The sequence below is a fragment of the Leucoraja erinacea genome, chromosome 7, assembly GCF_028641065.1.
Source record: "Leucoraja erinacea ecotype New England chromosome 7, Leri_hhj_1, whole genome shotgun sequence".
NCBI classification, from domain to species: Eukaryota; Metazoa; Chordata; class Chondrichthyes; order Rajiformes; family Rajidae; genus Leucoraja; species Leucoraja erinaceus.
The window spans coordinates 68,708,609-68,735,503 of NC_073383.1; the positions used below are offsets into that span (position 1 = coordinate 68,708,609).

General features: G+C 44.3%; 1 long non-coding RNA gene across 1 annotated transcript; it reads left to right on the top strand.

Annotated features, from left to right (window-relative positions):
• The first annotated feature begins 687 nt into the window (after nucleotides 1–687).
• Nucleotides 688–26,241, top strand: LOC129699091 (uncharacterized). Its single transcript, XR_008723779.1, has 3 exons — nucleotides 688–3,460; nucleotides 18,818–18,992; nucleotides 25,562–26,241. It is a non-coding gene; the product is annotated as an uncharacterized LOC129699091 (long non-coding RNA).
• The last annotated feature ends 654 nt before the right edge of the window (nucleotides 26,242–26,895 follow it).

Sequence of the window (26,895 nt, forward strand, 5' to 3'; positions counted from 1 at the left end):
TGGGTGACGTTTCGAGTCGAGACCCTTCTTCAGACCAGCATTAAACCAGCCTCTGCTGTTCTTTCCTCCACAGTTCACCACATTGTTTCTCTTGGGATCACCCTTTCTCTAGCCAACAATGGGCCTAGCAAGGCATCTTCATGTCTGAGGTCATTTGTTGAAAGCCCTGATTGATTGTGGTCTTTTCTCACCTCCAGCTCTTCAACCCTCAACCCCAACTCCACACTTTCATTGTGAAGAAGGGACTTGACCCAAAATATCACCCACCCTTTTCCTCTGGAGATGCTGCCTGACTTACTGAGTCACTCCAGAACTTTGTATCCATCTCCGCTGACAGCTTGTTCCATATACTCATGACACCTCTGTGTGAAAAGGTTCTCCTCAGGTTCCTATTCAATCTCCCCCCTCTCACTTTAATCCTCTGGTTCCTGATTCCCCTACTCTGGGTAAAAGATTCTGTGTATTTACCCTATCTATACCCATCATGATCTCTATACACTTCTGTGAGGTCACCCCTCAGCTTGCTCTGCTCCAAGGAATAAAGTCCTAGCCTGCCCAGTATTATCCACCCGGCACCTAGTCCGACGCTAATGATTATTTATATATCTGAAATTTCTTCCCTAGTTTTCCACAGTGTCCTCAACTATATCTGACGTTTAGATGGATATCCTGGATACATCTGATATCGCAGGGTCCTCGGATATATCTGGTATAGGTCACTTGTTTAATGGGGACTGTTGGGGTGGTTGCTTCAGTCAACTGCGAGAGATCAGTCTTTTGCATTTTATTCTTGGTACAATAAAAGGTGTGTTTAGGAGCATGCCTTGGCATCCTGAAAGGGAATTGCAGACAGATTTGATCACCAGTATGATGTAAATGGAAATAGATAGCTGCAGCTGAACACACGGGTGAGGTTTGAAGTTAAAACAGATTAAAAAATATTATGTCTACTGGAATCATAATTAAAGGGCACATTGTATTGGTGTTTATAGTTCAACAAACCATTAAAGGAATAACTCGTCACACTGCTCTGACCAGTTTTCGCTCCACCCCGATAGGTTCAGGTCAGATTCCAGAGATGCAACGAGAGAAGGAGATGTGGGTTCACCTCTGTGCACACCCAGAAGGACAATGCCCTCACTTTCGGCTCAACCATTTAATGTTTTATTTTTTAGAAGCATAGAAAATAGGTGCAGGAGGAGGCTATTTGGCCCTTCGAGCCTGCACCACCATTCATTGTGATCATGGCTGATCATCCACAATAATCAGTGCCTGCCTTCTCCCCATATCCTTGATTCCGCTAGCCCCTAGGTTCCGAGAACATTATCTAACTCTCTTTTAAACTTATCCAGTGAATTATACTGCCTTCTGTGGCAGAGAATTCCACAAATTCACAACTCTCTGGGTGAAAAAGTTTTTTCTCTTCTCAGTTTTAAATGGCCTCCCATTTATTCTTAGACTGTGGCCCCTGGTTCTGTGGCCCCTGGTTTAAACTGTGCCTGAGCAATAAGGTAAAAAAGAGAGGACAAAAGAAGCAATGTGTACATTCGAAGCTAAACATAAACAAAGCTGCTACTAAAGAGCATTGATTGGTGAGGCCACACCAGGAGGATTGTCGAAGACTGGTTCCCTTAAGAAATTAAAATGTTGGCAGTCTAGAAGAGATTCCCTGGGATAATCCCTAGAGAGATAGTTTAATTATCAAAGGCTAAAAGATTTAGAGTATTTTTGTTAGAGTAGGAAGAATAAGCGATGATTGAATGTGCACAAAAATGTCTGAAGAAGGGTGTCGACCTGAAACGTCACCTACTGCTTTTCTTCAGGTATGCTGCCTGACCCGCTGAGTTACTCCAGTTATTTGTGTCTATCTAAGATCCTAAGGATTCAGGGAGATGTTGAGATGTTTCCAAGAGAGGGAGAGTCTTGATGGAAGGGACAGAGTTACAAAATTTAGAGGCAGTCATTTAGATTGGAGATGTGTAAGAACTTCTGCCCGGAATGGATGGTGAATCTATGGAATTCCCCACCCATTTTTCAGATCTAGTGGTCATATTGAATGGCACAGCAGGTTTGAAATGTCAGGTGGCCTATCCTTGCTCATATTTCTTATTGTTTGTGTGTTGGTCAAGAAGATAAGAATTCGGACGAATATTTCCCTGGAAGTTCTTCTTTGGAACTTCAGTAGATCGGATAGAATACACAAAAGTATTCTCGTTTATGAAACATTTTGAGTTCATCAGCTTAATGGAGAGGTTAATGATTAGATTTTACTCCAATGATGATATAATATCATCGATATTAATATTGACAATTTTACATGTCCATACCAGTGGAGCAGGTAATACAGAAGGAAAAATAAACCAACTGTATAAATATAGTGTTACGGCTACAGAGAAAGTGTGTAAACATGTGCAAGGACAGATATGAGATAAATTGGATGATTAGGAATTGATCCTTAGCATGGTGGGAGTTCGACAACAGTCATGTTCAAGTCTCAGTTCAAGAGACCTATCAAAAGCTTTTCATTGTACTTCGGTGACAATAAATTATAAACTACCACTAAACAGTAGAGATGATGCTGTACTTGAATCTGGTGGTACTTGCTTTCTGCTTCTGTATTTTCTTCCTGCTGCGAGAGGGGTGAGGAGAGAATGACCAGGGCGTGGCTGTCTTGCCGCGACAACACCAAGTATAGAATGTACCGCAAGGCTCTGTGCCGGGACCGCAGCTATTTACAATATACATCAATGATTTAGTTGAAGGGATTCAAAGTAACATTAGCAAATTTGGGTGGCAGTGTGAACTGTGACACAAAGCTGGGTGGCAGTGTGAATTGTGAGGAGGATGCTATGAGAATGCAGGGTGACTTGGACAGGTTGGGTGAGTGGGCAGATGCATGGCAGATGCAGTTTAATGTGGATAAATGTGAGGTTATCCACTTTGGTAGCAAAAATAGGAAGGCAGATGATTATCTAAATGGTGTCAAGTTGGGAAAAGAGGAAGCACAACGGGATCTGGAACTGATCCTGAGTCTAGAGAACCTATAGAATCTATAGAATCTTTAGTAGGGAGAGGTTAAAGATGTCTGTGAATACTCGTGCCAGGTGGTCTGCGTAGGTTCTTTTGCGAATGGTTCTTGACTCCATCCGGGCCTGTCTATCTCCGTGGCAACTCTATTGGTTAAAGGCAGGACAGATATTTTCTCGTTTGCCAATTACAACCGGTTTCACATGGCCTCGGAGAATTAGGAGGCTTTTATTGAAACCGGTTCCTCAGGTATGTCTGGTCTGTAATGCGCTAGTGAAATCATCCGTCATTTATCTGCAATTCAGACGGGTGCTGGTATGAACTGGTCTTATCCAGCTGAGGTTGAATTCTGAGAATATTCTGTGATTACTTGGAAGGTCATTTTTTTTTGAGGTGAAGAACATTGGACCGTGCCAGCCTTTGGGGGCTAAAGGTAACTCAGCTGACGGAAAGGTCGATTTTGTACGGGCGGTACAATGGTGCAGTGGTAGAGTGGCTGCCTCACGGCGCCAGAGACCCGAGTTGGATCCTGACCACGGGTGCCATCTGTGCGGAGTTTGTACATTCTCCCTGTGACTGCGTGGCTTTTCTCCGGGTGCTCCGGTTTCCTCCCACACTCTCATGGTTAATTGGTTACTGAAAATTGCCCCTAGTGCGTAGGCCGTGAAACTGGGATAACATAGAGCTGGTGTGTGAGTGATCGATGGTTGGCGTGGACATGGTGGGCTGAGGGACCTGTTTTGCATGCTTTATCTCCAAACTAAACACAGGAGAACTGACTGAACTTTTTGTTGCCTTCCACCACACTTCGTCAGCCTCTGTGTGTATTTGGAAGTGGTCTTGCGCATTGAACCTTCTCTTCTTGCTTATGGCGTGCACAGCCTAAAGTTGTAGGACAACTTGTTCTATTTGATCTTATTTGATTGTGCACGCCAGGTTGATTGCATTCATCGAAACAGGGCGGACCACCTGAAGGTTGCAATCTCCCACCCCAGCATTGAGCTCATCATGGGGAGATGCATTGTCTCCAGTAAAACAACACAGAAACAGGTCTGAAGAAGGGTTTCGGCCCGAAACGTTGCCTATTTCCTTCGCTCCATAGATGCTGCTGCACCCGCTGAGTTTCTCCAGCTTTTTTGTGTAACCTTCGATTCTCCAGCATCTGCAGTTCCCTCTTAAACACAGAAACAGGTCTTTTGGCTCGTTGAGTGCACACTGACCAACATGCACCCTAGGCCTATTTTGAACAGAAGTGCAGTAGAAGGACATTACTTTTTTGACGGCCTGTACCCATGGTCACTGTGGCAGATGTCAGATCGGCCTTCCTGAGAGTGAACCCAAGGAAAGCCACTGGCTCAGATGGAGTTCTCAAAGTCAAATTCAAAGTCAAATTTTCTTCGTCACATGCACCAACTATGGCACAGTGAAATGAATCTACCAAGCAGTAATACAGTTGAAAAAAAAGAGCACACAATACACAATAGAATTTAACACAAACAACCACCACAGCATTCTTCAGTGTGGTGGAAGGCAACAAAACGTTCAGTCAGTTCTCCTCCGTTTGTTCATCCGTGGTCGGGACCATACACCCTCTGTAGTCGCCACTACAGATGGCCAGATTCACAGGCCCTCTCATCGGGATGATGGAAACTCCAACGTCGGGATGGTCGAACACACTCGGCGGCTTGGAATGCCCGAATCGGCCACTTTTCTACCTGGAAACGCGGCTTCAGGATGTTATAGGCCGCGGGTCTTCTAGGAGTCAGGAGCTACGTACAGTAGGCCAGCTGGCAGGAATATTCGCAGAGATCTTCAACCTCCGCCTACTCCATTCTGAGATTCCCATCTGTTTTAGAAAGAGTATTGTCATCCCAGTGGTACCGTCCAGGGACTCTGACACCATCTTCGATGTGTGCTTTAAGAGGTTAGTCATGGCATACATTGACTGTCCTGCGTGCCAGACAGCCTTGATCTTGATCTACCTTGATCTACCCAGCCTTGTTCTACTGCAGTTTCCTCAACTTCCCAACAAGTCCATGACCGATGTAAATCTTCGCTGGAACATCTGGATAACAAGGACACCGTATGTCAGAAACTTACCTCTTGACCATAGCTTGCCTTCAACACTATAATCCCAATCATACACATCTCCAAACTTCTGTATCTGGGAGTCAGCACTTGCCCCTGCAACTGAATCCTTAACTTCCTGACCCACAGACTTCAATCGGTGAGGGAAGGTGACAAACTATCGCCCATGATGATTCAGAACACTGGTGCCCTGCAAGGATGTGTTCTCAGCCTCTTACTAAACTCCATATGCACTCACGACTGCAGGCAAATTCTGCTCCAACTCCATTTGTAAGTATGCAGATGACACCGCTGTGATGGGCTGGATTTTGTACAAGTACAGGAACGAGATAGAGAGTTCACCAGCATGTTGTCAATTAGCAAGTTCACCCTTAATGTCAGCAAGATGAAGGAGCTAGTTTTTACACTAAATTTCTCATCTAACATCTAACATCCTGCTCACCAGACTCAAAGACCTCGGCATTGAAGGTTCTGCACTCAGCTGGCTCCGTTCCTACCTTTCCAACAGATCCCACTTCATCTCTCTCCATAACCACACCTCTGCTACAGCCACAGTCACTCAAGGCGTTCCCCAAGGCTCCGTACTCGGCCCCCTCCTCTTCATCATCTACATCCTCCCCCTTGGTCAGATACTCCGCCACTTCAACCTGGACTTCCACTGTTACGCCGATGACACCCAGATCTACCTCGGCACCAAATCCCCCCACAACTCCCCCCACTCTCCAATATCAACACCTGTTTGTCAGCTATAAAAACCTGGATGCAACATAACTTCCTCAAACTCAACAGCGGTAAAACAGAATTCCTCCTCATAGGCTCCAAATCCACACTCAGCAAAATCAATAACCCCACTCTCACCATCGACGGCACCACTGTCTCCCCATCTCCCCAGGCCCACAACCTTGGCGTGATCTTTGATTCCACCCTCTCCCTTGAGCCTCACATCCGCCATGTCATTAAAACCTCCTTCTTTCACCTCCGCGACATCGCCAAAATCAGACCCTCTCTCACACCTCCCACTCATCCATGCCTTCATCTCCTCCCGACTGGACTACTGCAACTCACTTCTCCTTGGCATCAGCTCCACCTACATCAACCGACTCCAACTGGTCCAGAACGCAGCCGCCCGACTCATCACCCACACCAAATCCTGGCATCACATCACTCCAGTCCTCAAACAATTTCACTGGCTTCCCATCTCCCACCGGACCACCTACAAAATCCTGGTCCTCACCTACAAAGCCCTCCACCATCTGGCCCCCCCCATATCTCACTGGCCTCCTCTCCAACCCTCAGATCCCCATCAGCCGGTCTTCTCTCCATCCACAAGTCCAACCTCCGCAGTTTTGGGGACAGAGCCTTCTCCAGGGCAGCTCCCTGGCTCTGGAACTCCCTCCCCCAACTGATCCGCAATTCCGTGTCCCTCACCATCTTCCAGTCCTGCCTCAAGACCCACCTCTTCACCTCTGCCTATCCTTAGCCCCACGTTCCCCTCCCTTTTCATCTGTGCATTAATTGCCTCATATTGTGTTTTGAATTGAATTCTGTCTTTACTTTGGGTACTAGTCATGTCTCTACTATTTATTTCATTCCCCTTACATGTTTTTCCTTATTTGGAATAATGGGCTGAAAGATGGCAGATGGAGTTTAATGCTGATAAATGTGAGGTGCTACACCTTGGCAGGACAAATCAAAATAGGACGTACATGGTAAATGATAGGGAATTGAAGAATACAGTTGAACAGAGGGATCTGGGTATAACCGTGCATAGTTCCTTGAAGGTGGAATCTCATATAGATAGGGTGGTAAAGAAAGCTTATGGTATGCTAGCCTTTATAAATCAGAGCGTTGAGTATAGAAGCTGGGATGTAATGTTAAAATTGTACAAGGCATTGGTGAGACCAAATCTGGAGTATGGTGTACAATTTTGGTCGCCCAATTATAGGAAGGATGTCAACAAAATAGAGAGAGTACAGAGGAGATTTACTAGAATGTTGCCTGGGTTTCAACAACTAAGTTACAGAGATAGGTTGAATAAGTTAGGTCTTTATTCTCTGGAGCGCAGAAGGTTAAGGGGGGACTTGATAGAGGTCTTTAAAATGATGAGAGGGATAGACAGAGTTGATGTGGACAAGCTTTTCCCTTTGAGAATAGGGAAGATACAAACAAGAGGACATGACTTCAGAATTAAGGGACAGAAGTTTAAGGGTAATATGAGGGGGAACTTCTTTACTCAGAGAGTGGTAGCGGTGTGGAATGAGCTTCCAGTGGAAGTGGTGGAGGCAGGTTCATTGGTATCATTTAAAAATAAATTGGATAGGCATATGGATGAGAAGGGAATGGAGGGTTATGGTATGAGTGCAGGCAGGTGGGACTAAGGGGGAAAAAAAGTTGTTCGGCACGGACCTGTAGGGCCGAGATGGCCTGTTTCCGTACTGTAATTGTTATATGGTTATATGGTAATTTGGCTTGTTAAAATCGTAAATTGTCCCTAGTGTGTAGGATAGTGCTAGTGTACGGGGTGATCGCTGAATGAATCATTGCCTGGTCAGGGTTGATCCAAAAAGAAGTGCTCAGTTAAGTATGGAAGTAATACCATGCTGGACAAGCTTAATACAAGAGCCTTTGTACGTTTCTATAGCTTCCCTGCAACAACCCTTAAAATATAAACAAAATTAGCCAGATAGAAGGGATGGTGAATCTCAAGAAAATTATTCTATTGTTATAATTGAGATCATGAGTTCTGGTATCCTGCTAGACCTCAGTCTTTAGTCTTTTAGCCTTTAGCGTGGAAACTGGCTCTTCGGCCCATCAATTCCAAGCTGACCAACAATCACCGCGTACACTAACACTATCCTACACACTATGGACAATTAAAAAAAATTCTGATGCAAATTAACCTACAAACCTCTATGTCTTTGGAGTATGGGAGGAAACTGTAGCACCCAGAGAAGATTCACGCCGTCACAAGGAGAATGTACAAACTCTGTACAGACAGCACCTGCAGTGAGGATCAGACACACACACACACACGCTCTCTCAACTGCAGATGCAGATTTACACTGAAGAGAGACACAAAATGCTGGAATAACTCGGCAGGTCAGGCAGCATCTCTGGAGAGAAGGAATGGGTGACGTTTCGGGTCGAGACCCTTCTTCAGGCTGAGAGAGATACTAGAGATGTGGAAGGGTACAAAGATAATGTAGGGTGTGAAAAGGATAGATCAAAGCAGATGATGATCACGAAAATGTAGAATGGTTCATTGTTGGCTGAGGGAAAAATTACACAACAAATGACAGACTACCAACTACTTCAACCAAAGTTTTACATGCCCTTTAATCACAAGTGGAATTTTCCAAGCCATGCAACTGGGTCACTTTTACTGCACTTCTGTGCTTTATAGCTGAAGATTGAAAAGATTGAAAATGAATTGTACAATGGCGAAAAAAAACAGTACTGAGGCAATCTTTGCGACCCAAACCAAATTTTAAAAACTGTCCTATACCTCCACCTGCTGGCATAAATATGATATTTCACGTTGTTCAGTTCTTACTTAAAACAGGCCTTTAGTTATCGGTCACATCGGACAGTGAAGAGGACATTGGTAAAATACCTTGCACCTTCAATATAGCAGAATGGGTTAAACTGTGGAAATAAAAGCCTCCTGTGGCTAAGAAATGTGGCTGTTTTCAACTGCCTGGTCTCCTTCAGACACGTAATGTTATATAAATGCTCACAACTTAACTTTCCTCATCACTTAACAGGGTGCCAATGCAGTTGATAATCATGGATGTGCTGAAATTTTACACCAGGAATGGTTGGTCTTTCATATGACTTTCATATGAAGAAAGACTGGATAGACTCGGTTTGTACTATAGAAACTTACAAAATTCTTAAGGGGTTGGACAGGCTAGATGCAGGAAGATTGTTCCCGATGTTGGGGAAGTCCAGAACAAGGGGTCACAGTTTAAGGATAAGGATAAGGATAAGGGGGAAATCTTTTAGGACCGAGATGAGAAAAACATTTTTCACACAGAGAGTGGTGAATCTGTGGAATTCTCTACCACAGAAAGTAGTTGAGGCCAGTTCATTGGCTATATTTAAGAGGGAGTTAGATGTGGCCCTTGTGGCTAAAGGGATCAGGGGGTAAGGAGAGAAGGCAGGTACAGGATACTGAGTTGGATGATCAGCCATGATCATATTGAATGGCGATGCAGGCTCAAAGGGCCAAATGGCCTACTCCTGCACCTATTTTCTATGTTTCTAAGTTCAAATGCATTCATTTCAATGTGATCCTCGTATCTGAGTCAAAAGGTAAATAGGTGGCTTATTTAGTTTACTTTACCTTAATGTTTTCAATTAATTCCTGGTACTGTCAGTATCTATAAAAATAAAAAAAATTAAATTATAAATATTTAATTTATATATATATTGTGCGGTTCAGTAGTGCAGCAGTAGATTTGCTGCCTAACAGTGCCAGAGGCCCGGGTTTGATCCTGACTACGGGTGCACAGTTTGAGCTTTCTCCCTGTGACCATGTGGATTTTCACCAGATGCTCCGGTTTCCTCCCACATCCTAAAGATGTGCTGGTTTATATGGTAAATTTGTCCATAGTGCGTAGGATGGAACAAATGGATGGGTGATTGCAGGTTGGCGTGGACCCAGTGGGCCTGTTTCTCCACTGTATCTCTAAACTCCAAATGCACAATTTAACTTACCTCATTTAACAATTTAACTTATCTTAATCATGAATAACTTTTGAAATATAGCATGAAATCTTAAGTGAAGCTGAGTACAGTGTGGGACCAAAATGCAGCCAGAACTTGAGGAGCAGCCCCTCAGACATTGGTAGAGCGGCAACAACCCCGTCCCATTGTGATGTCATTGTGGCAGTCGGCAGCCAGCTTGAGAGCCCATTGTGATTGGTGCACTGTGTGAGGCATTGTGACATCATCATTGTGGGAACGCTGGAAGCTGTCTGTGAGAAGGTAGTTTTGGCCATAGATTATAGAGCAGAGCAAGATGCGCCTCTCTGCGAATAAAGCATAGTATGGCATGGGTATGACATGACGTCATTTTATTGAGCTGTAATTTACAATAATATTAATAAAATTTACAATACAAATCTACCGCTGCACCACTGCACGCCCAATATATATATAAATTAAATATTTATATTTTAAATATTTTTTTTTTTATAAAGATACTGACAGTACCAGGAATTATTTGAAACTAAATATGTGAAGTGATCGGTGTTATATAAAACACTGTTCCCTACAACACTGATTACACCAAAGATGATTGGGCGGATCAATCTTTGGAACGGATTACACCAAAGATACTAGAGGAGCATTGCCCGCTGCCTCGGGAGCACCGACCGCGGGCAGACGCTTGAGGCACTCCCGTCGGCCGCCTTCATCTGGTATCGGGGGGACCGAGAATCAGTCCTGGATCAACTCAGGAGTGGAGAAAACGTCCTCTTCCCCCAAAGATACTAGACCTTTCCCCTGCGACCTGATATAAGAGCAGATTGTTAAACAGTGGAGTCCATCCCCGCTACCAAAGATGTCGCGTTTGGCATAAACAAATGGCGGCCGTGACATTCCATTACGTACTACACGTCAGTCCATTGGATTTCGGAGGAGTGGTCTATCTTGCTCTGCTCTATAATCTTTGGTTTTGGCTGAGTTTGAAATTTCAAGTAGAAATATAGGTGGGAATGCGATGGGAAGATATTTATCGCCACGACGGGAAAAATGTGAATAGGATGTGTGAAAATGGGAAGGCTATGGCCTAGCATTTGGAAGAAGATAGGAAAAGCTGATTGACACATCATAGAAACATAGAAACATAGAAATTAGGTGCAGGAGTAGGCCATTCGGCCCTTCGAGCCTGCACCGCCATTTAATATGATCATGGCTGATCATCCAACTCAGTATCCCGTACCTGCCTTTTCTCCATACCCTCTGATCCCCTTGGCCACAAGGGCCACATCTAACTCCCTCTTAAATATAGCCAATGAACTGGCCTCAACTACCCTCTGTGGCAGAGAGTTCCAGAGATTCACCACTCTCTGTGTGAAAAAAGTTCTCCTCATCTCGGTTTTAAAGGATTTCCCCCTTATCCTTAAGCTGTGACCCCTTGTCCTGGACTTCCCCAACATCGGGAACAATCTTCCTGCATCTAGCCTGTCCAACCCCTTAAGAATTTTGTAAGTTTCTTTAAGATCCCCTCTCAATCTCCCTTAAGAATGTCTATCCAGTCTTTCTTCATAAGACAGTCCTGACATCCCAGGAATCAGTCTGGTGAACCTTCTCTGCACTCCCTCTATGGCAATTTGGAGACCAAAACTGCACGCAATACTCCAGGTGTGGTCTCACCAAGACCCTATACAACTGCAGTAGAACCTCCCTGCTCCTATACTCAAATCCTCTTGCTATGAAAGCCAACATGCCATTCGCTTTCTTTACTGCCTGTGCACCTGCATGCCTACCTTCAATTACTGGGGTACCCTGACACCCCGGGCTCGCTGCATCTCCCCCCTTCCCAATCGGCCACCCTTTAGATAATAATCTGCCTTCCCCTTTTTGCCACCCAAATGGATTACCTCACATTTATCCCCATTAAACTTCATCTGCCAAACATTTGCCCACTTACCCAGCCTATCCAAGTCACCTTGCAGTCTCCTAGCATCCTCCTCACAGCTAACACTGCCCCCCAGCTTAGTGTCATCCGCTATCTTGGAGATATTGCCTTCAATTCCCTCATCCAGACATTAATATATATTGTAAATAGCTGGGGTCCCAGTACTGAGCCTTGCGGTACCCCACTAGTCACTGCCTGCCATTGTGAAAAGGACCCGTTTACTCCTACTCTTTGCTTCCTGTTTGCCAGCCAGTTCTCTATCCACATCAATACTGAACCCCCAAAGCCATGTGCTTTAAGTTTGGTGGGACCTTGTCGGCCTTCTGGAAGTCCAGATACACCACATCCAGCATCCACGCTACTAGTTACATCCTCGAAAAATTCTATCAGATTCGTCAGACATGATTTACCTTTCGTAAATCCATGCTGACTTTGTCCAATGATTTCACCACTTTCTAAATGTGCTGCTATCCCATCTTTAATAACTGACTCTAGCAGTTTCCCCACTACCGATGTTAGGCTAACTGGTCTGTAATTCCCCGTTTTCTCTCTCCCTCCCTTCTTAAAAAGTGGGGTTACGTTTGCTACCCGCCAATCCTCTGGAACTACTCCAGAATCTAAGGAGTTTTGAAAGATTATTACTAATGCATCCACTATTTCTGGAGCTACTTCCTTAAGTACTCTGGGATGCAGCCTATCTGGCCCTGGGGATTTATCGGCCTTTAATCCATTCAATTTACCCAGCACCACTTCCCGACTAACCTGGATTTCACTCAATTCCTCGCGGGCCCCTGCTATTTCCGGCAGATCATTTATGTCTTCCTTAGTGAAGACGGAACCAAAGTAGTTATTCAATTGGTCCGCCATATCCTGGTTCCCCATGATCAACTCACCTGTTTCTGACTGCAAGGGACCTACATTTGTTTTAACTAATCTCTTTCTTTTCACATATCTATAAAAACTTTTGCAGTCAGATTTTATGTTCACTGCCAGTTTTCTTTCATAATCCATTTTTCCTTTTCTAATTAAGCCCTTTGTCCTCCTCTGCTGGTCTCTGAATTTCTCCCAGTCCTCCGGTATGCTGCTTTTTCTGGCTAGTTTGTTCATGGACACAAACAAGATGAAGACTTTTAGTTATATAGAGATTATGTGTAACCCAAACTAAATTTTATTGGAATCACCAGTGAAAAGTCAAATACAAGAGGGCATAGCTTTAAGGTGAGAGGGGCAAAGTTGAAAGGAGATGAGGGCAAATGTTTTACCCTGTGTGTGGTGCATGCCTGTAAACACACTGCCAGGCCTATTGTTTGAGGCAGAAACAATAGTGGCATTTATGATACTTTTGAATAGGGATATGGGTATGTAGTGAATGGAGGGATATGGATTAAATGTAGGTACATAAGAAATGGTCTTGGCATCATGTTCAGCATGGACATTGTGGACCAAAGGGCCTGTTCTGGTGCTGCACAATTAGTTTGCTTAGTGGTTTGCAAGACATACACATTCTCAACTTTCGAGGACTGTGGATACTCAATCATTGAGGATAAGGCTGACTATTCGATGTTTGGATACTGAGGATCAAAGGATTTGGTGATTAGGCAGGAAGGTGGACCTAAGGCCATAAATATCACTGAGATATCACACAGATTCTGGGGCTGTATAGCCTACTCTTTAGTCTACTTTTTTTTTATACATGAGAGGTGACATTAGAATTTTTGCTTAAGCAACGTTTTGATCTCAAAGCAGCGCACCGTAGGAAGATGGAAGAAGATTCAATGGTGATTTTCAAAAGGGAATTGAATGAAAGGGAGAAAATGAGAATTTAGCTGAGCCACAATAAAAGGAATGGGAGGCAGACACAAAAAGCTGGAGTAACAGGCAGCATCTCTGGAGAGAAGGGAGAAGGAATGCAGAGATGCTGCCTGTCCCACTGAGTTACTCCAGCATTTTGTATTTACCTTCGATTTAAACCAGCATCTGCAGTTCTTTCCTACACAAAAGGAATGGTTGATCGATTGAATAACTCTTTCAGGCGGAGGTCATGGTTCCGATGGGCTTCATTCTGCATTGGTGCCGGAAGAAATGCAGATGCCATGAATCTGAAATAAAATCAGAAATTGCTGTAAACTCTCAGCGTCGTCTGTGGAGAAGCAGGGAATGATGGATTTCTGCGTTTGACTATGCACTTACCCCGAAGTTGCTGTCACTCTCATGATGTAATATTGGCAAAGGCTGTGAGGTTCCCAATCATTAAAATGTCTAGCGCAGTGGTTTTCCTGCAATATTACACTCAACTGGCAACAGTGAAACTGTGGGGAACGGCTCAACAACATGTGTAGCTGCAATCTAAAGTCAAACTAGTTTCTTATTGATCACTGGGGTATTGAAGGAATGCAGTTCCGTGGCTGAAGTCAAGATGATGAACTGCACCTGAAAAAGAGCTGACCTGGTCAGTTTCAGCATTGATTCATCAACACATGAACACATGAACCTGGCTCCATTTGACTGTCTGCAGTTACTGATAGCTCCACTGTTTAACTTTGGAATGATAACTCAAGCACCAAACCAGCCAGGTCCTGGCCAAGCTGGCCATCTACGAATCATGGTGCCAGGCCGAAGCAGGCTCCGCTGGAGCAGCCGGCCGCCTGCCCCATTTCCAGGATTACGTCCACACCCGGGTGGTACTTGAGATAGAATACGCGCTGTCCATGGGCACACTGAGGGATTTTCGGGACCGCTGGGCACAGCGGGGGGTGGAATGTATCCTTAACAAGGATGGTGATGTGGCGGCTCCTAAGGGTCGTGCCATTATACTGCTGAACCCCTCGGCACAGGAGTGGTGCAGTCCGGAGGCGGTCCTTAGTCGGAGGGTATAAAAGGCAGGGTTTGGGTGCCATCTTTTCCTGGTTTCGTCTTCCCCTGAACCGGGAGGAATTAAAGTAAAGTGCTTCTCAAACTTCGGACTACTTGCCTCATTTTGAGACCCACGCACTACATTGGTGACCCCCGACGCTCCATTGGCATCATGATGGAGACAGAACAAAGCCCTACCTCCTCACACGCCAGCCTGACCCTGTCTCTGGACGCGGTCTCCGTAAAACTGCCCAGCTTCTGGACCACACGGCCGCTCATCTGGTTCCAGCAGCCGGAGGCCGTGTCGATTGACCGTTTAAAGCCGGCGCACCTGGACATTGACCAGCCGGTGCTGGTTGCTCAACCTCGGCCCCGAGGGCGCCCCCCCTCACGACTCCCTCCACCTGTCACTCCACCTGTCCTCCCGCCGGATCCCTCGACCTGTCCCTCCACCTACGCCCCCGCAAGCCCCGGGATCTGCTGACTTCCGCACGCGGGCCGGCCGGGTCGTGCGCCCGCCGGTGCGTTTTGTGCCTCTGGTTCTGGGGGGGGGGTCCTGTGGCGGCTCCTAAGGGTCGTGCCATTATACTGCCGAACCCCTCGGCACAGGAGTGGCGCAGTCCGGAGGCGGTCCTTAGTCGGAGGGTATAAAAGGCAGGGTTTGGGTGCCATCTTTTCCTGGTTTCGTCTTCCCCTGAACCGGGAGGAATTAAAGTAAAGTGCTTCTCAAACTTCAGACTACTTGCCTCATTTTGAGACCCACGCACTACAGTGATATAGTTATTTGAAAATTTAGTGATTAGATAATTTAGTGATTTTATTCATTATGGTGGTGGGTGTGTTGCCACTGTTTTGGTTTGTAAATATTATTTTTGATAATAATTGAATAAATTATTTTTTATTTTAAAAAAAGCCAGCCAGGTTCTTCCACAATTCAGTAACAGCCCTGTCTGTTCTGTTAGCTGGTGTTCCCCAGCATGGTCTTGATGACTGTTGCAATTGGCTTTAGTTTCCCTGAATGGCAGATTGAATGATGGAAAAAGGGGTCATGTTCCTGGTGGGAATTGAGGTGTGTTGGCACAAAGAAGAGGCAAATACTCAATGGTTCTTTTTGTCACGCTCATCAGACTCATTCTGGAAAGAGAGAGAGTAAACCTTTCCCCAGACAATGGGTGCCATCTGTACAGAGTTGGTATGTTCTCCCTGTGACCACATGGTTTTTCTCTTAGATCTTCGGTTTCCTCACACACTCCAACAATGTACAGGTTTGTAGGTTAATTGGCTTGGTATAAATGTAAATTGTCCCTAGTGTGTGCAGGATAGTGTTAGTGTGTAGGGATCGCTGGTCGGTGAGGACTCGGTAGGCCAAAGGGCCTGTTTCTGCGCTGTATCTCTAAACTAAACAAAACTAACCATAGCCTTCTACCTACCGAGGGAATTCTCCTCCATCATCCCGATTGCGGTCTACATCCCATCCCCGGCAGACATTTTCAACCTCTCACTTCTGAGGTCTGAGGTTCCCACCTGCTTTAAGAGGGCATCAATAATACCAGTGCCCAAGAAGAATAAGGTGACATGCCTCAATGACTATCGACCTCAATGCACTAACGTCTGTGGTGATGAAGTGCTTAGAGAGGTTGGTTATGGTGCACATCAACTCCTACCTCGACAAGAGCCTCGACCAACTACAGTTCGCATACCGCCACAACAGGTCAATGGTAGATGCAATTTCACTGGCTCTCCACTCCCCACTGGACCACTTGGATCATAAAAACACCTACGTCAGGCTGTTGTTTATAGACTACAGCTCGGCATTTAATACCATCATCCCTTCCAATCTGGTTACCAAGCTCACGGAGGTAGACAAAAGTGCTGGAGATACTCAGCGGGTGCAGCAGCATTTCCTTCGTTCCATAGATGCTGCTGCACCCGCTGGGTTTCTCCAGCACTTTCGTCTACCTTCGATTTTCCAGCATCTGCAGTTCCTTCTTAAACACCAAGCTCACAGAACTGGGCCTCTGCACATCCCTCTGCAATTGGATCATCGACTTCCTTATCCACAGATCACAGTCTGTTCGAATTGGAGGAATCACTTCATCCTCAGTAACAATTAGTATGGGAGCACCTCAAGGCTGCGTGCTCAGCCCCATGCTTTACTCACTCTATACCCATGAGTGCGTGGCCAGTCATAGTGCGAACTCCATCATCAAGTTCGCCGATGACACCACCGTGGTTGGACAAATCACAGCAGCACAACAACCTGTCTCTCAACATCAGTAACTGATTGTGGACTTTAGTAGGGGGAGGATAAGAACCCACAATCCTGTTTATATCAACATATAATGGTGGAGAGGGTCAACAACTTCAAATTCCTGGGCGTGCATATATCAGAAGATCTTTCCTGGACCCAGCACACCGATGCAATTGTAAAGAAGGCACATCAGCCACTTTACTTTCTGAGTAGGTTACGGAGATTCGGCATGTCGAAGAGGATTCTCCTAAACTTCCCCACTGTCGAAGGGATCTATCGTAGATGCTGCCTCAAAAAGGCAGCCAAAATCATCAAGGACCCACACCATCCTGGCCACACACTTATCTCACCACTGCCTTCTGGAAGAAGGTACAGGAACCTTGTAACGTCCAGGTTCAGGAACAGCTTCTCCCCCACAGCCATCAGGCTATTAAACACCACAAATAAGCTATGAGCTCTGAACTGCAAAAGACTACATTATTATTTGTTATTTGCACTATACTTGTTATTTATTGAACTTTTTTCTTTTTTTTCCAGTTATATACAATGTTTACATATTCACATATTCTGCTGTGCTGCAGCAGCTAAGAATTTCATTGTCCCGTCCGGGACATATGACAATAAAACACTCTTGTCTCTTGACTCTTGCACAGCCTAAAGTTGTAGGACAACTTGTTCTATTTGATCTTATTTGATTGTGCATGCCGGGTTCATTGGATTCATTGAAACAGGGCAGACCACGTGAAGGTTGCAATCTCCCACCCCAGAGGGTGGTAAATCTGTGAAATTCATTGCCACAGCCACCCCAACTAGTTCAAGTTCAAGTTCAAGTAAGCGTTTATTGTCACTTAACCAACTAAGGTGCAGTGAAATTTGAGTTAAGAATCTGATCAAGAATCTTAAAGATATTCACTTTAAGGCAGAGATTGGCAGATTTTTAATTAGTAAAGGTGTCGGGAGTTATGGGGAGAGGGTAGGAGAATGGAATTGAGAGGGAAAGGTAGGTCAATCATGACTGAATGGCAGAGTAGACTTGATGGGCCGAATGGCCTAATTCTGCTCCTGGAACTTATGAAATACGACCCAGAGCAATTGCATGAAGGACACTAGATAGGAAACACAAAAGGGGTCCTTTCCAATATTAGAGAAAGAGATGAAGATGTATTTCCTGATGATGTCTTCAAACATATATAGGCATGAAATAAAATTAAAAGTAAGATTGGCCCCATCATTTGTGGCCAGAAGTTTGAATGATGAATGAATATACCTCTTCTGCTTAGAAATTGGTAAACATTCAAAATAGCCAAGGACCCTGTATGTTCAAATCTGAATTGTTCTAACTGAAACAAAAGAGGTTGAGAAGAGATCTAGTAGAAGTATATGAACAATTATGAGAAGCATGGATAGGATAGATGGTCAGAACTTTATTCCAAATCAAAGACTCAAGGGCATATCTATGTGCGGCGGCAGGTTTTTTTACACAGAGAGTGGTGGGTGGCTGGAATGTGCTGCCAGGGGTTGTGGTGAAGTCAGATATGGTACTGGCATTTAAGAGGGTTTTTCAGATTGGCACATAGATATGCAGGGAATTGAGAGATATGGATCACATGCAGGCAATGGAGATTTGTTTAACTTAGCATCATGTTCCACATGGACATTTTGGGCCGATGGGCCTGTTCTTGTGCTGTACCGTTCTATTATAAATCATGCTGAGCTGCTGAGAAAATGCATCACCACTGCTCCACTATGCAATTTGTCTGGCCCTCATGGCATATCCGAAAGGGAATGCAGGTCAGAGAGGGAGAGTTACAACCTCAATGATATTGGACAAACTTACCAAAAGATTTGAACTGCTGAAATATGCACTCTGACCACTTTATGATGTACAAACATTTTGTGACAGAGGAATAGAAATAGATAGTATTCTATCTGCTGTTTATTTTTCTCAACAGCTACCTTTGCTTGGAAATTAGCTGCTCCTGAAAAGCGATGTCAACTCCTGACGGTAGACACAAAAAGCTGGAGTAACTCAGCGGGTCCGGCAGCATCTCTGGAGAAAAGGAATAGGTGACGTTTTGCATCGAGACCCTTCTTCAGACTGAGAATCAGGGGAGAGGGAAACTAAAGGTATGAAAAGGTACAAAGAACAAATGAATTAAAGGTGTGCCAAAGGACAAATCAAAGCCAGCAACGATGATCAAGGAAAGGTGGAGCCCACAATGGTCGATTGTTGGTGGTGCAGAAGGTGATAAAAAGTGGATACAAATAGTGATAGTAAGCAGGACGCCAGTGAACTGAATGGTGCTTAAATATCGACTGAGAGATAACAATTATGATAAGTATTGCGCATTAAAATACATTTTTTCAGTGGCAAATTCAGCCAAAAAATTAAATTAGTCATTTTATTAATAATTTAGTGTGGCTACAATTCCAAGCAATGCTGTAGTTCGAAAGATCCCCCCCCCCCCCCATCCACAGCTTTGTTCTCTGAAATCTGAATCCTGGAAACACTCAGCATTGCTCTGCATTAATACTTGCAGTATCCATTTCATTTTAAGATGCAGAACTGATTTATTTTAAAAAAGAAAAATTCTGTTCAGTTACGGAGCTGAAAGTATTTCGAGACCAACAATTAATCTATCTTATCGGTGGTGCTATTAAAGCATGTGTTGTTTAACCTAAGTCCCTGCCTGCAGGATTTATTCAGACGAAATGCCAAGCAGAAAGTAGATCTGGTCACTACGCTACTTTGTGGCTTGGCAGAAAAATTACTCTACTGGGGCTAAAGTCCACATAAGTAGAACGAATGCTGATAATGTATTATTAAAAAAAAAAGCACTATCTGATCCTGTCGTATGAGGATGCCTTTCATTCTGTAAGTAGCACTGTTCTATTTTTTTTTAATCATATCATGTCGTGTCTCAGTGATTTCCAAGGCCTTCATTTGCTTTTGGAAGATCAAAGTAACCATTAGCATGTTTTTTTTTAAATAGAAAGATAGTCCAGAGCTGGGCCAAACCTTCCTGAAAAAAGAAAAGCATGTTAATAATGCCCACCATCACTAGTGCACAATTCGATCTACCAAGTGGTTTCACAGCCTGTCAAGCGAAGAAGTACTAATGTTTGGGCTTAGTGATGAAGTGACTAGATTAAACAGTTCCTTCAGTTTCAGACATATTTTGTTTCTTGAATGGCCCTAACTTAGAGTCACAGAGTGATACAGTGTAGAAACAGGCCCTTTGGTGCAACTTGCCCACACCGGCCAACATGTCCCAGCTACACTAGTCCCACCTGCCTGTGCTTGGTCCATGTTCCTCCAAACCCATCCTATCCATGTACCTGTCTAACTGTTTCTTAAACGTTGAGATAGTCCCAGCTTCAACTATCTCCTCTGGCAGCTTGTTCCACACACCCACCACCCTGTGAGAAAAAGTTACCCCTCAAATTCCTATTAAATCTTTTCCCCTTCACTTTGAACCTATGTCCTCTGGTCCTCGGTTCCCCTACTCTGAGCAAGAGACTCTGTGCATCTAAAACTTATCTGTGGTCTTGTATGAAAAGGTTAGGAGGGGGGGGGGCTGTTGGTGGAAGGGGGAGGGGTGGGGGTGGGGGGGGGGGGGGGGGGGGGGGGGGGGGGGAAAGTGTTGAGAAATGCATTTAGAGAAACTTAGGAAAAAGTTAATAATTTATCAAACATTAGACAAAGAATAGGCACAAAATGCTGGAGTAACTCAGTGAGTCAGGCAGCATCTCTGGAGAAAAGGTGACGTTTCGGGTCAAGGCCGTTCTTCAGACTCGAAGAAGGGTCTGAAGAAAGGTCTCGACCCGAAAGGTTACCTATCAGAGATGATGCCTAGCCCACTGTGTTACTCCAGCATTTTTGACTATCTTCGGTGTAAACCAGCTTCTGCAGTTCCTTCCTACACATCAGAGGAAGAATTGCACAAATAAAAGCTTACAGTATATTTAACTGTTGACTTGAATCGTTGAACTGTCTGTGTGGAGTTTGTACATTCTTCCTGTGACCATGTGGGTTGTGACTGGGCACTCTGGCTTCCTTCTACATTCCAAAGACGCATGTAGGTTGATTGGGCTTCCGTAAATTGCCTCTAGTGTGTAGGATGTGAAGATAGACACTAAATGCTGGAGTGACTCACATGGACAGAAGGTATGAGTGGCATTTCGGGTCGAGACCCTTATTCAGATTGAAAGTCACAGGAAAGGGAAACGAGAGATATAGACGAAGATGTAGAGAGATAATTAATGAAAGGCATGCAAGGATGTAGGATGTGAAAGTGGGATGACATAAAACTATCGATGGTCGGAGTGGACTTGGTGGGCAAAGGGGCCTATTTCCACGCTGTATCTCTAAATGAAACCATTCAAAGCATTAAGCATGCCCAACATTTATTTTCCCTGTGCACTAATTATAAATAACTAGTTAATTGAATTAAGCTTTAAATATCTTTTCAATATTTGCAAAAATACAGGAAGCCAAGTCACGACCAGAAATGTTTAAAGACATGAAATCCTCCACGACCCAGTCACAAAAATAGAAAGTTTGTACTTGTGCAATGTGGAACAACCAGTAGAACTCACAACTCCAATGACTTGGGTTCAATCCTGACCTCAGGTGCTGTCTGTGAGGAGTTTGCACGCTCTCCCTGTGACCATTCTCTGGGTGTTCCGATTTCTTCCCACATGCCAAAGGAAACATGGAAAAATAGAAAATAGGCGCAGGAGTAGGCCATTTGGCCCTTCGGGACAGCACCACCATTTAACATGATCATGGCTGATCATGGCTGATTCCGTTAGCCCTAAGAGCTTTATCTAACTCTCTCTTGAAAAGGAGCGTGAGTTGGCCACTGTAAAGTGCTCCTAATGTGTAGGTGAATGTTGTAGTAGAATCTAGGGAGGGATGATGGGAGTATACGGAGAATACAGTGGAATTATATCTGCAGGAACCAGTGTGCCTGGTCACCTAGGTCATATTTGCAAGGTTACATAACCCATATCAATTATTTAGCAGAGGCAGCCAAATGTCATATTTTCAAGCTTGCCCATGATATGAACCTCGATGGGATTGTGATTTAGGGGGAGAATATAAGCATACTTCAAGGAAACAGTGCTGCAGTTGGTAGAGGCCTCACTGCGCCAGAGGCCTGGGATCGAGTGGCTGTGTAGAGATTACACATTCTCCCTATGCCCACGTGAGTTTTCTCTGATGTTCTGGTTTCCTCCAACATCCTAAAGATGTGGGGGTTTGTAGATAAATTACCCCTAGTGTATGGGGAGTGGACACGAAAGTGGAACAACATAGAACTAGTGTGAATGTTTGGCTGATGGTTGACGTGGACTCGATGGGCAGAAGGGCCAGTTTCAAAGCTGGATCTTTCAATCATTACAGACTAGGGGAGTGAATAGGCAAGAACATTTCAGATGCAATATAATGGAGAAAAATGTGAGGCCATCCACAAAAACAGATAAGCAGAATGGTGTTAAAATAACCATATAACCATTTAAAAATTACAGCACGGAAACAGGCCATCTCGGCCCTTCAAGTCCGTGCCAAACACTTATTCTCCCCTAGTCCCATCTACCTGCACTCAGACCATAATCCTCCATTTCTTTCCTGTCCATATACCTATCCAATTTATTTTTAAATGATAAAATCGAACTTGCCTCCACCACTTCCACTGGAAGCTCATTCCACACAGCTAACACTCTCTGAGTAAATAAGTCCCCCCTCATGTTCCCCCTAAACTTCTGTTCCTTAATTCTCAAATTCTCAAAATGGTGAGAGATCAGGTTTTATTGATGTCGAACAGGGACTGGGGATCAAATAGCATCTCTAAAAACAGCATGCAGGCTCAGTAACTGTTTGGGAAGGCAAATGGTTGGTTGGCCTTCATCACAAAGGGAATTGAGTGTATTAGTATTTCAATACGCCAGGCCTTGGAAGACCTGGAGACCTGGACATGAAGTATGGTCAATTTCCTCTCCAAATAAAAAAGATATACTTACCATAAAGGGGGTACAGCAGAGATTAATTAGACATGTGCAGGGTGGGTGCGTTTGCAGTGTGAAGAAACTAAGTCTGTTTTGAATTTAGAAGAATGAAAAATTGAACTTCCAAAAGTTTGACAGGGAATATATGTGTCTGTGGCCAGAGAACTCAAGAACCAGAGATTGTGGTTTTAGAATAAGGGGTAAACCATTTATACTGAGATGAGGAGAAATGTCTTTACTCAGAAGGTGGTATATGTTTGGAATTCACTCCCCTCGAAGGCTGTGGAGATTTAATCATTGTCTTCAATCAAAAGAGCAATTGAAATATTTCTGGAATTTATGGAATCAAAGAATATAGGTGACTGGTATTGAGGTAGAAGATCAGCAATGATCTTGATGAATGACAGAGCTGGACTCCAAAAGGCAAAAGGCCTAATTCTCCTCTGAATTCCTACATTCTTACATCCATTTAGGGTCATGAAATCTGATACTACTCTGATGGGCAGTGCTGGTAGAGACTCTCGCTTTAATATTCAGTATATATGCAACTAAGCAAAATTTACTGTTCATTCCAGCTTTCCCCAATCCCTTCAGCATCCATAGAATCATACAGCATGGAAACAGGCTCTACAGCCCACGCCGACCTACAAGCCCCATCTACATTAATCCCACCTGCCTGCATTTGGCCCATATCCCACAAAACCTATCCTATCCTTATACATGTCGAAATGTTTCTTCAACATTGTGATATTACCTGGCTCCACTGCCCCCTCCAGCAGCTCTTTCGATACACCTACAACCTGTGTGTAGAAAAGTTGCCTCTGAGGTTCCTATTAAATCTTCCCTCCCCTCACCTTAAACCTACTGGTTCTCAATCCCCATACATGAAAGGACTGTGTGCTATTTCTCTCATGATCTTGTGCATCTCTATAAGATCACCCCTCATCCTCCTGCACGCCAAGGAATATAGTCCTAGCCTGCTCAACCTCCCCCTGTAGCTCAGGCCCTCAAGTCTTAGTTTTGCATCGTCAGCAAATTTGGAAATATTTCACCTGATGCCCTCAACCAATATATTGTGATTAGTTGAAGCCCTAGTTCTGATCCCTCTGGGACCCTGCTATTTGTAGACTGCCAGTCCGAGGAAGGTTCAGACTCTTGTGAGGTCATAACGAATAGGAGTAGAATTAGGCTATTCAATAGACAATAGACAATAGACGATAGGTGCAGGGGTAGGCCATTCGGCCCTTCGAGCTAGCACCACCATTCATTGTGATCATGGCTGATCATCCACAATCAGAACCCCATTCCTGCCTTCTCCCCATATCCCTTGACTCCACTATCTTTAAGAGCTCTATCTAACTCTCTCTTGAAAGCATCCAGAAAATTGGCCTCCACTGCCTTCGGAGGCAGAGAATTCCACAGATTCACAACTCTCAGGGTCAAAAGGGTTTTCCTCAGTTCCGTTCTCAATGGCCTACTCCTTATTCTTAAAATGGCCCCTGGTTCATGAACATGTTTCCTGCCTCTAGCGAGTCCAATCTCTTAATAATCTTCCATGTTTCAATAAGATCACCTCTCATCCTAGATTCAGATTCAGATTCAGATTCAATTTTAATTGTCATTGTCAGTGTACAGTACAGAGACAACAAAATGCATTTAGCATCTCCCTTGAAGAGCGACATAGCAAACGATTTGAATAAATAATAATAAGTGTCCGGGGGGGGGGGGGGAGGGGGGGGGGGGGGGTGGTGATTGGCAGTCACCGAGGTACGTTGTTGAGTAGAGTGACAGCCGCCGGAAAGAAGCTGTTCCTCGACCTGTTGGTTCGGCAACGGAGAGACCTGTAGCGCCTCCCGGATGGTAGGAGGGTAAACAGTCCATGGTTGGGGTGAGAGCAGTCCTTGGCGATGCTGAGTGCCCTCCGCAGACAGCGCTTGCTTTGGACAGACTCAATGGAGGGGAGCGAGGAACCGGTGATGCGTTGGGCAATTTTCACCACCCTCTGCAATGCCTTCCGGTCGGAGACAGAGCAGTTGCCATACCATACTGTGATGCAGTTGGTAAGGATGCTCTCGATGGTGCAGCGGTAGAAGTTCACCAGGATCTGAGGAGACAGATGGACCTTCTTCAGTCTCCTCAGGAAGAAGAGACGCTGATGAGCCTTCTTGATCAGAGTAGAGGTATTGTGGGTCCAAGAGAGGTCATCGGAGATGTTGACTCCCAGTGTATTCCAGTGTATTCCAGTGTATACAAATCCAGGCGCTCCATTCTTTCATCATATTCGGCCCATCAAGTCTACTCTGCCATTCAATCATGGCTGATCTATCTATCCCTCCATACACCATTATCCGGCCTTCTCCCCATAACCTCAGACGCCTGTACTAATCAAGACTCTCTCTATCTCTGTCTATCCATTGACAGTCTCCACAGCCTTTTGTGGCAAACAATTTCACTGATTCACCACCCTCTGACTAAAGATATTTCTCCTCATCTCCTTCCTAAAAGAACGTCCTTTAAATTTTAGATAGTTAGATAGATTCTTGATTAGTACAGGTGTCAGAGGTTATGGGGAGAAGGCAAGAGAATGGGGTAAGGAGGGAGAGATAGATCAGCCATGATTGAATGGCGGAGTAGACTTGATGGGCTGAATGGTCTAATTTCTACTACTTTTCCTTATGACCTTATAGGATATGAGAAGGAAAATCTACAGAAGAAAGAACAGTCATCTGGAGAATCATTGCATTTATTTAACTTAAAATATGTTCCCTGTTCTCCCCGAAACAATTATACTGGAATGATCTATCATAAGAGGCTATCCTGCCTTATATTTTATAGATCTCTGTGAGGAACCAACTGAGTCTATACTGTTTCAAACATTAGATCATCACTGAATAATATGTCTGAGTACCACCGACAATAGTTTCTTTGCTTTGTAGCCACATGATTATTGGGGATTAAACATCAAATCTGCTTGGCATGAAGTTCATGGAAAAATAGTGCACAACCCACAACAGACAGGCAGATTTTCAGTACATTTTGAAATGCGGCCAACTTTCTCTTTGGAAACTGGCAGACCTCTCTACATTGAAGAGCTTCAATAGGTTTTGAACAATTTGGAGAATTAATTCCTGCATTTTGGCTGGATCAGAAATCCCACATCCTACATAGTTTTCTAATACATTTCACAATCCAAATCCCCATGTTTGATTTGCACCTTAATTGCCCCCTTAATTCTTTGTCTCTTTAATTGAACTGTACCACTATCTTATAAATAAGGAACTGGCAATGCTTTATTATACACCCGGCAGTTGTAAATGTGGGTTTACTGCTAAAACAGCTGTCCAGTATTTTCAATTAACCTGTAGTTTTACACCAAGGAAAAGAAAAAAAAGAGCCTTGTCGCTGATTTTCTTCTTAAAAATTCTCAGGAGATTTAATTTTAGCCAGTTTGATGATCAAATTGAAATGCCCCTTGAAGTCTTGACTGGAAAGCCTTCCTGACTACACTGTCCTCAGTTGAGTGCTAAGTGATTTGGGTAACAGAATGATTTGATTAATGAAGCAGAACCGAAGAAGCTGTCTATTAACACCAGCCTCTGGATTCCCGCAAGTCTTGTGAGAACACCAAAGGGAACTGGTCAGAAACTGGACCATATGTTTGGACATCTGGGTCACATCCATGTAGACATTGGAATGCTTCTTTAAACTTAATGAGTGAGGCACTATCCTTTTTGTTGATTCTACTACCAGTTTGTGCAAAGTCTCATCTAAGCGGGTAAGCATCAGTCAAGGAATACTGTGTTCAAGAAGGAACTGCAGATGCTGGAAGATCGAAGGTACACAAAATTGCTGGAGAAACTCAGCGGGTGCAGCAGCATCTATGGAGCGAAGGAAATAGGTGACGTTTCGGGCTGAAGCCCTTCTTCAGACTGAAGGAATACTGTGTTGCAGTCACAGATGCTGCTGCACCCGCTGAGTTTCTCCAGCATTTTTGTGTAGTCAAGGAATACTATTCACTGAA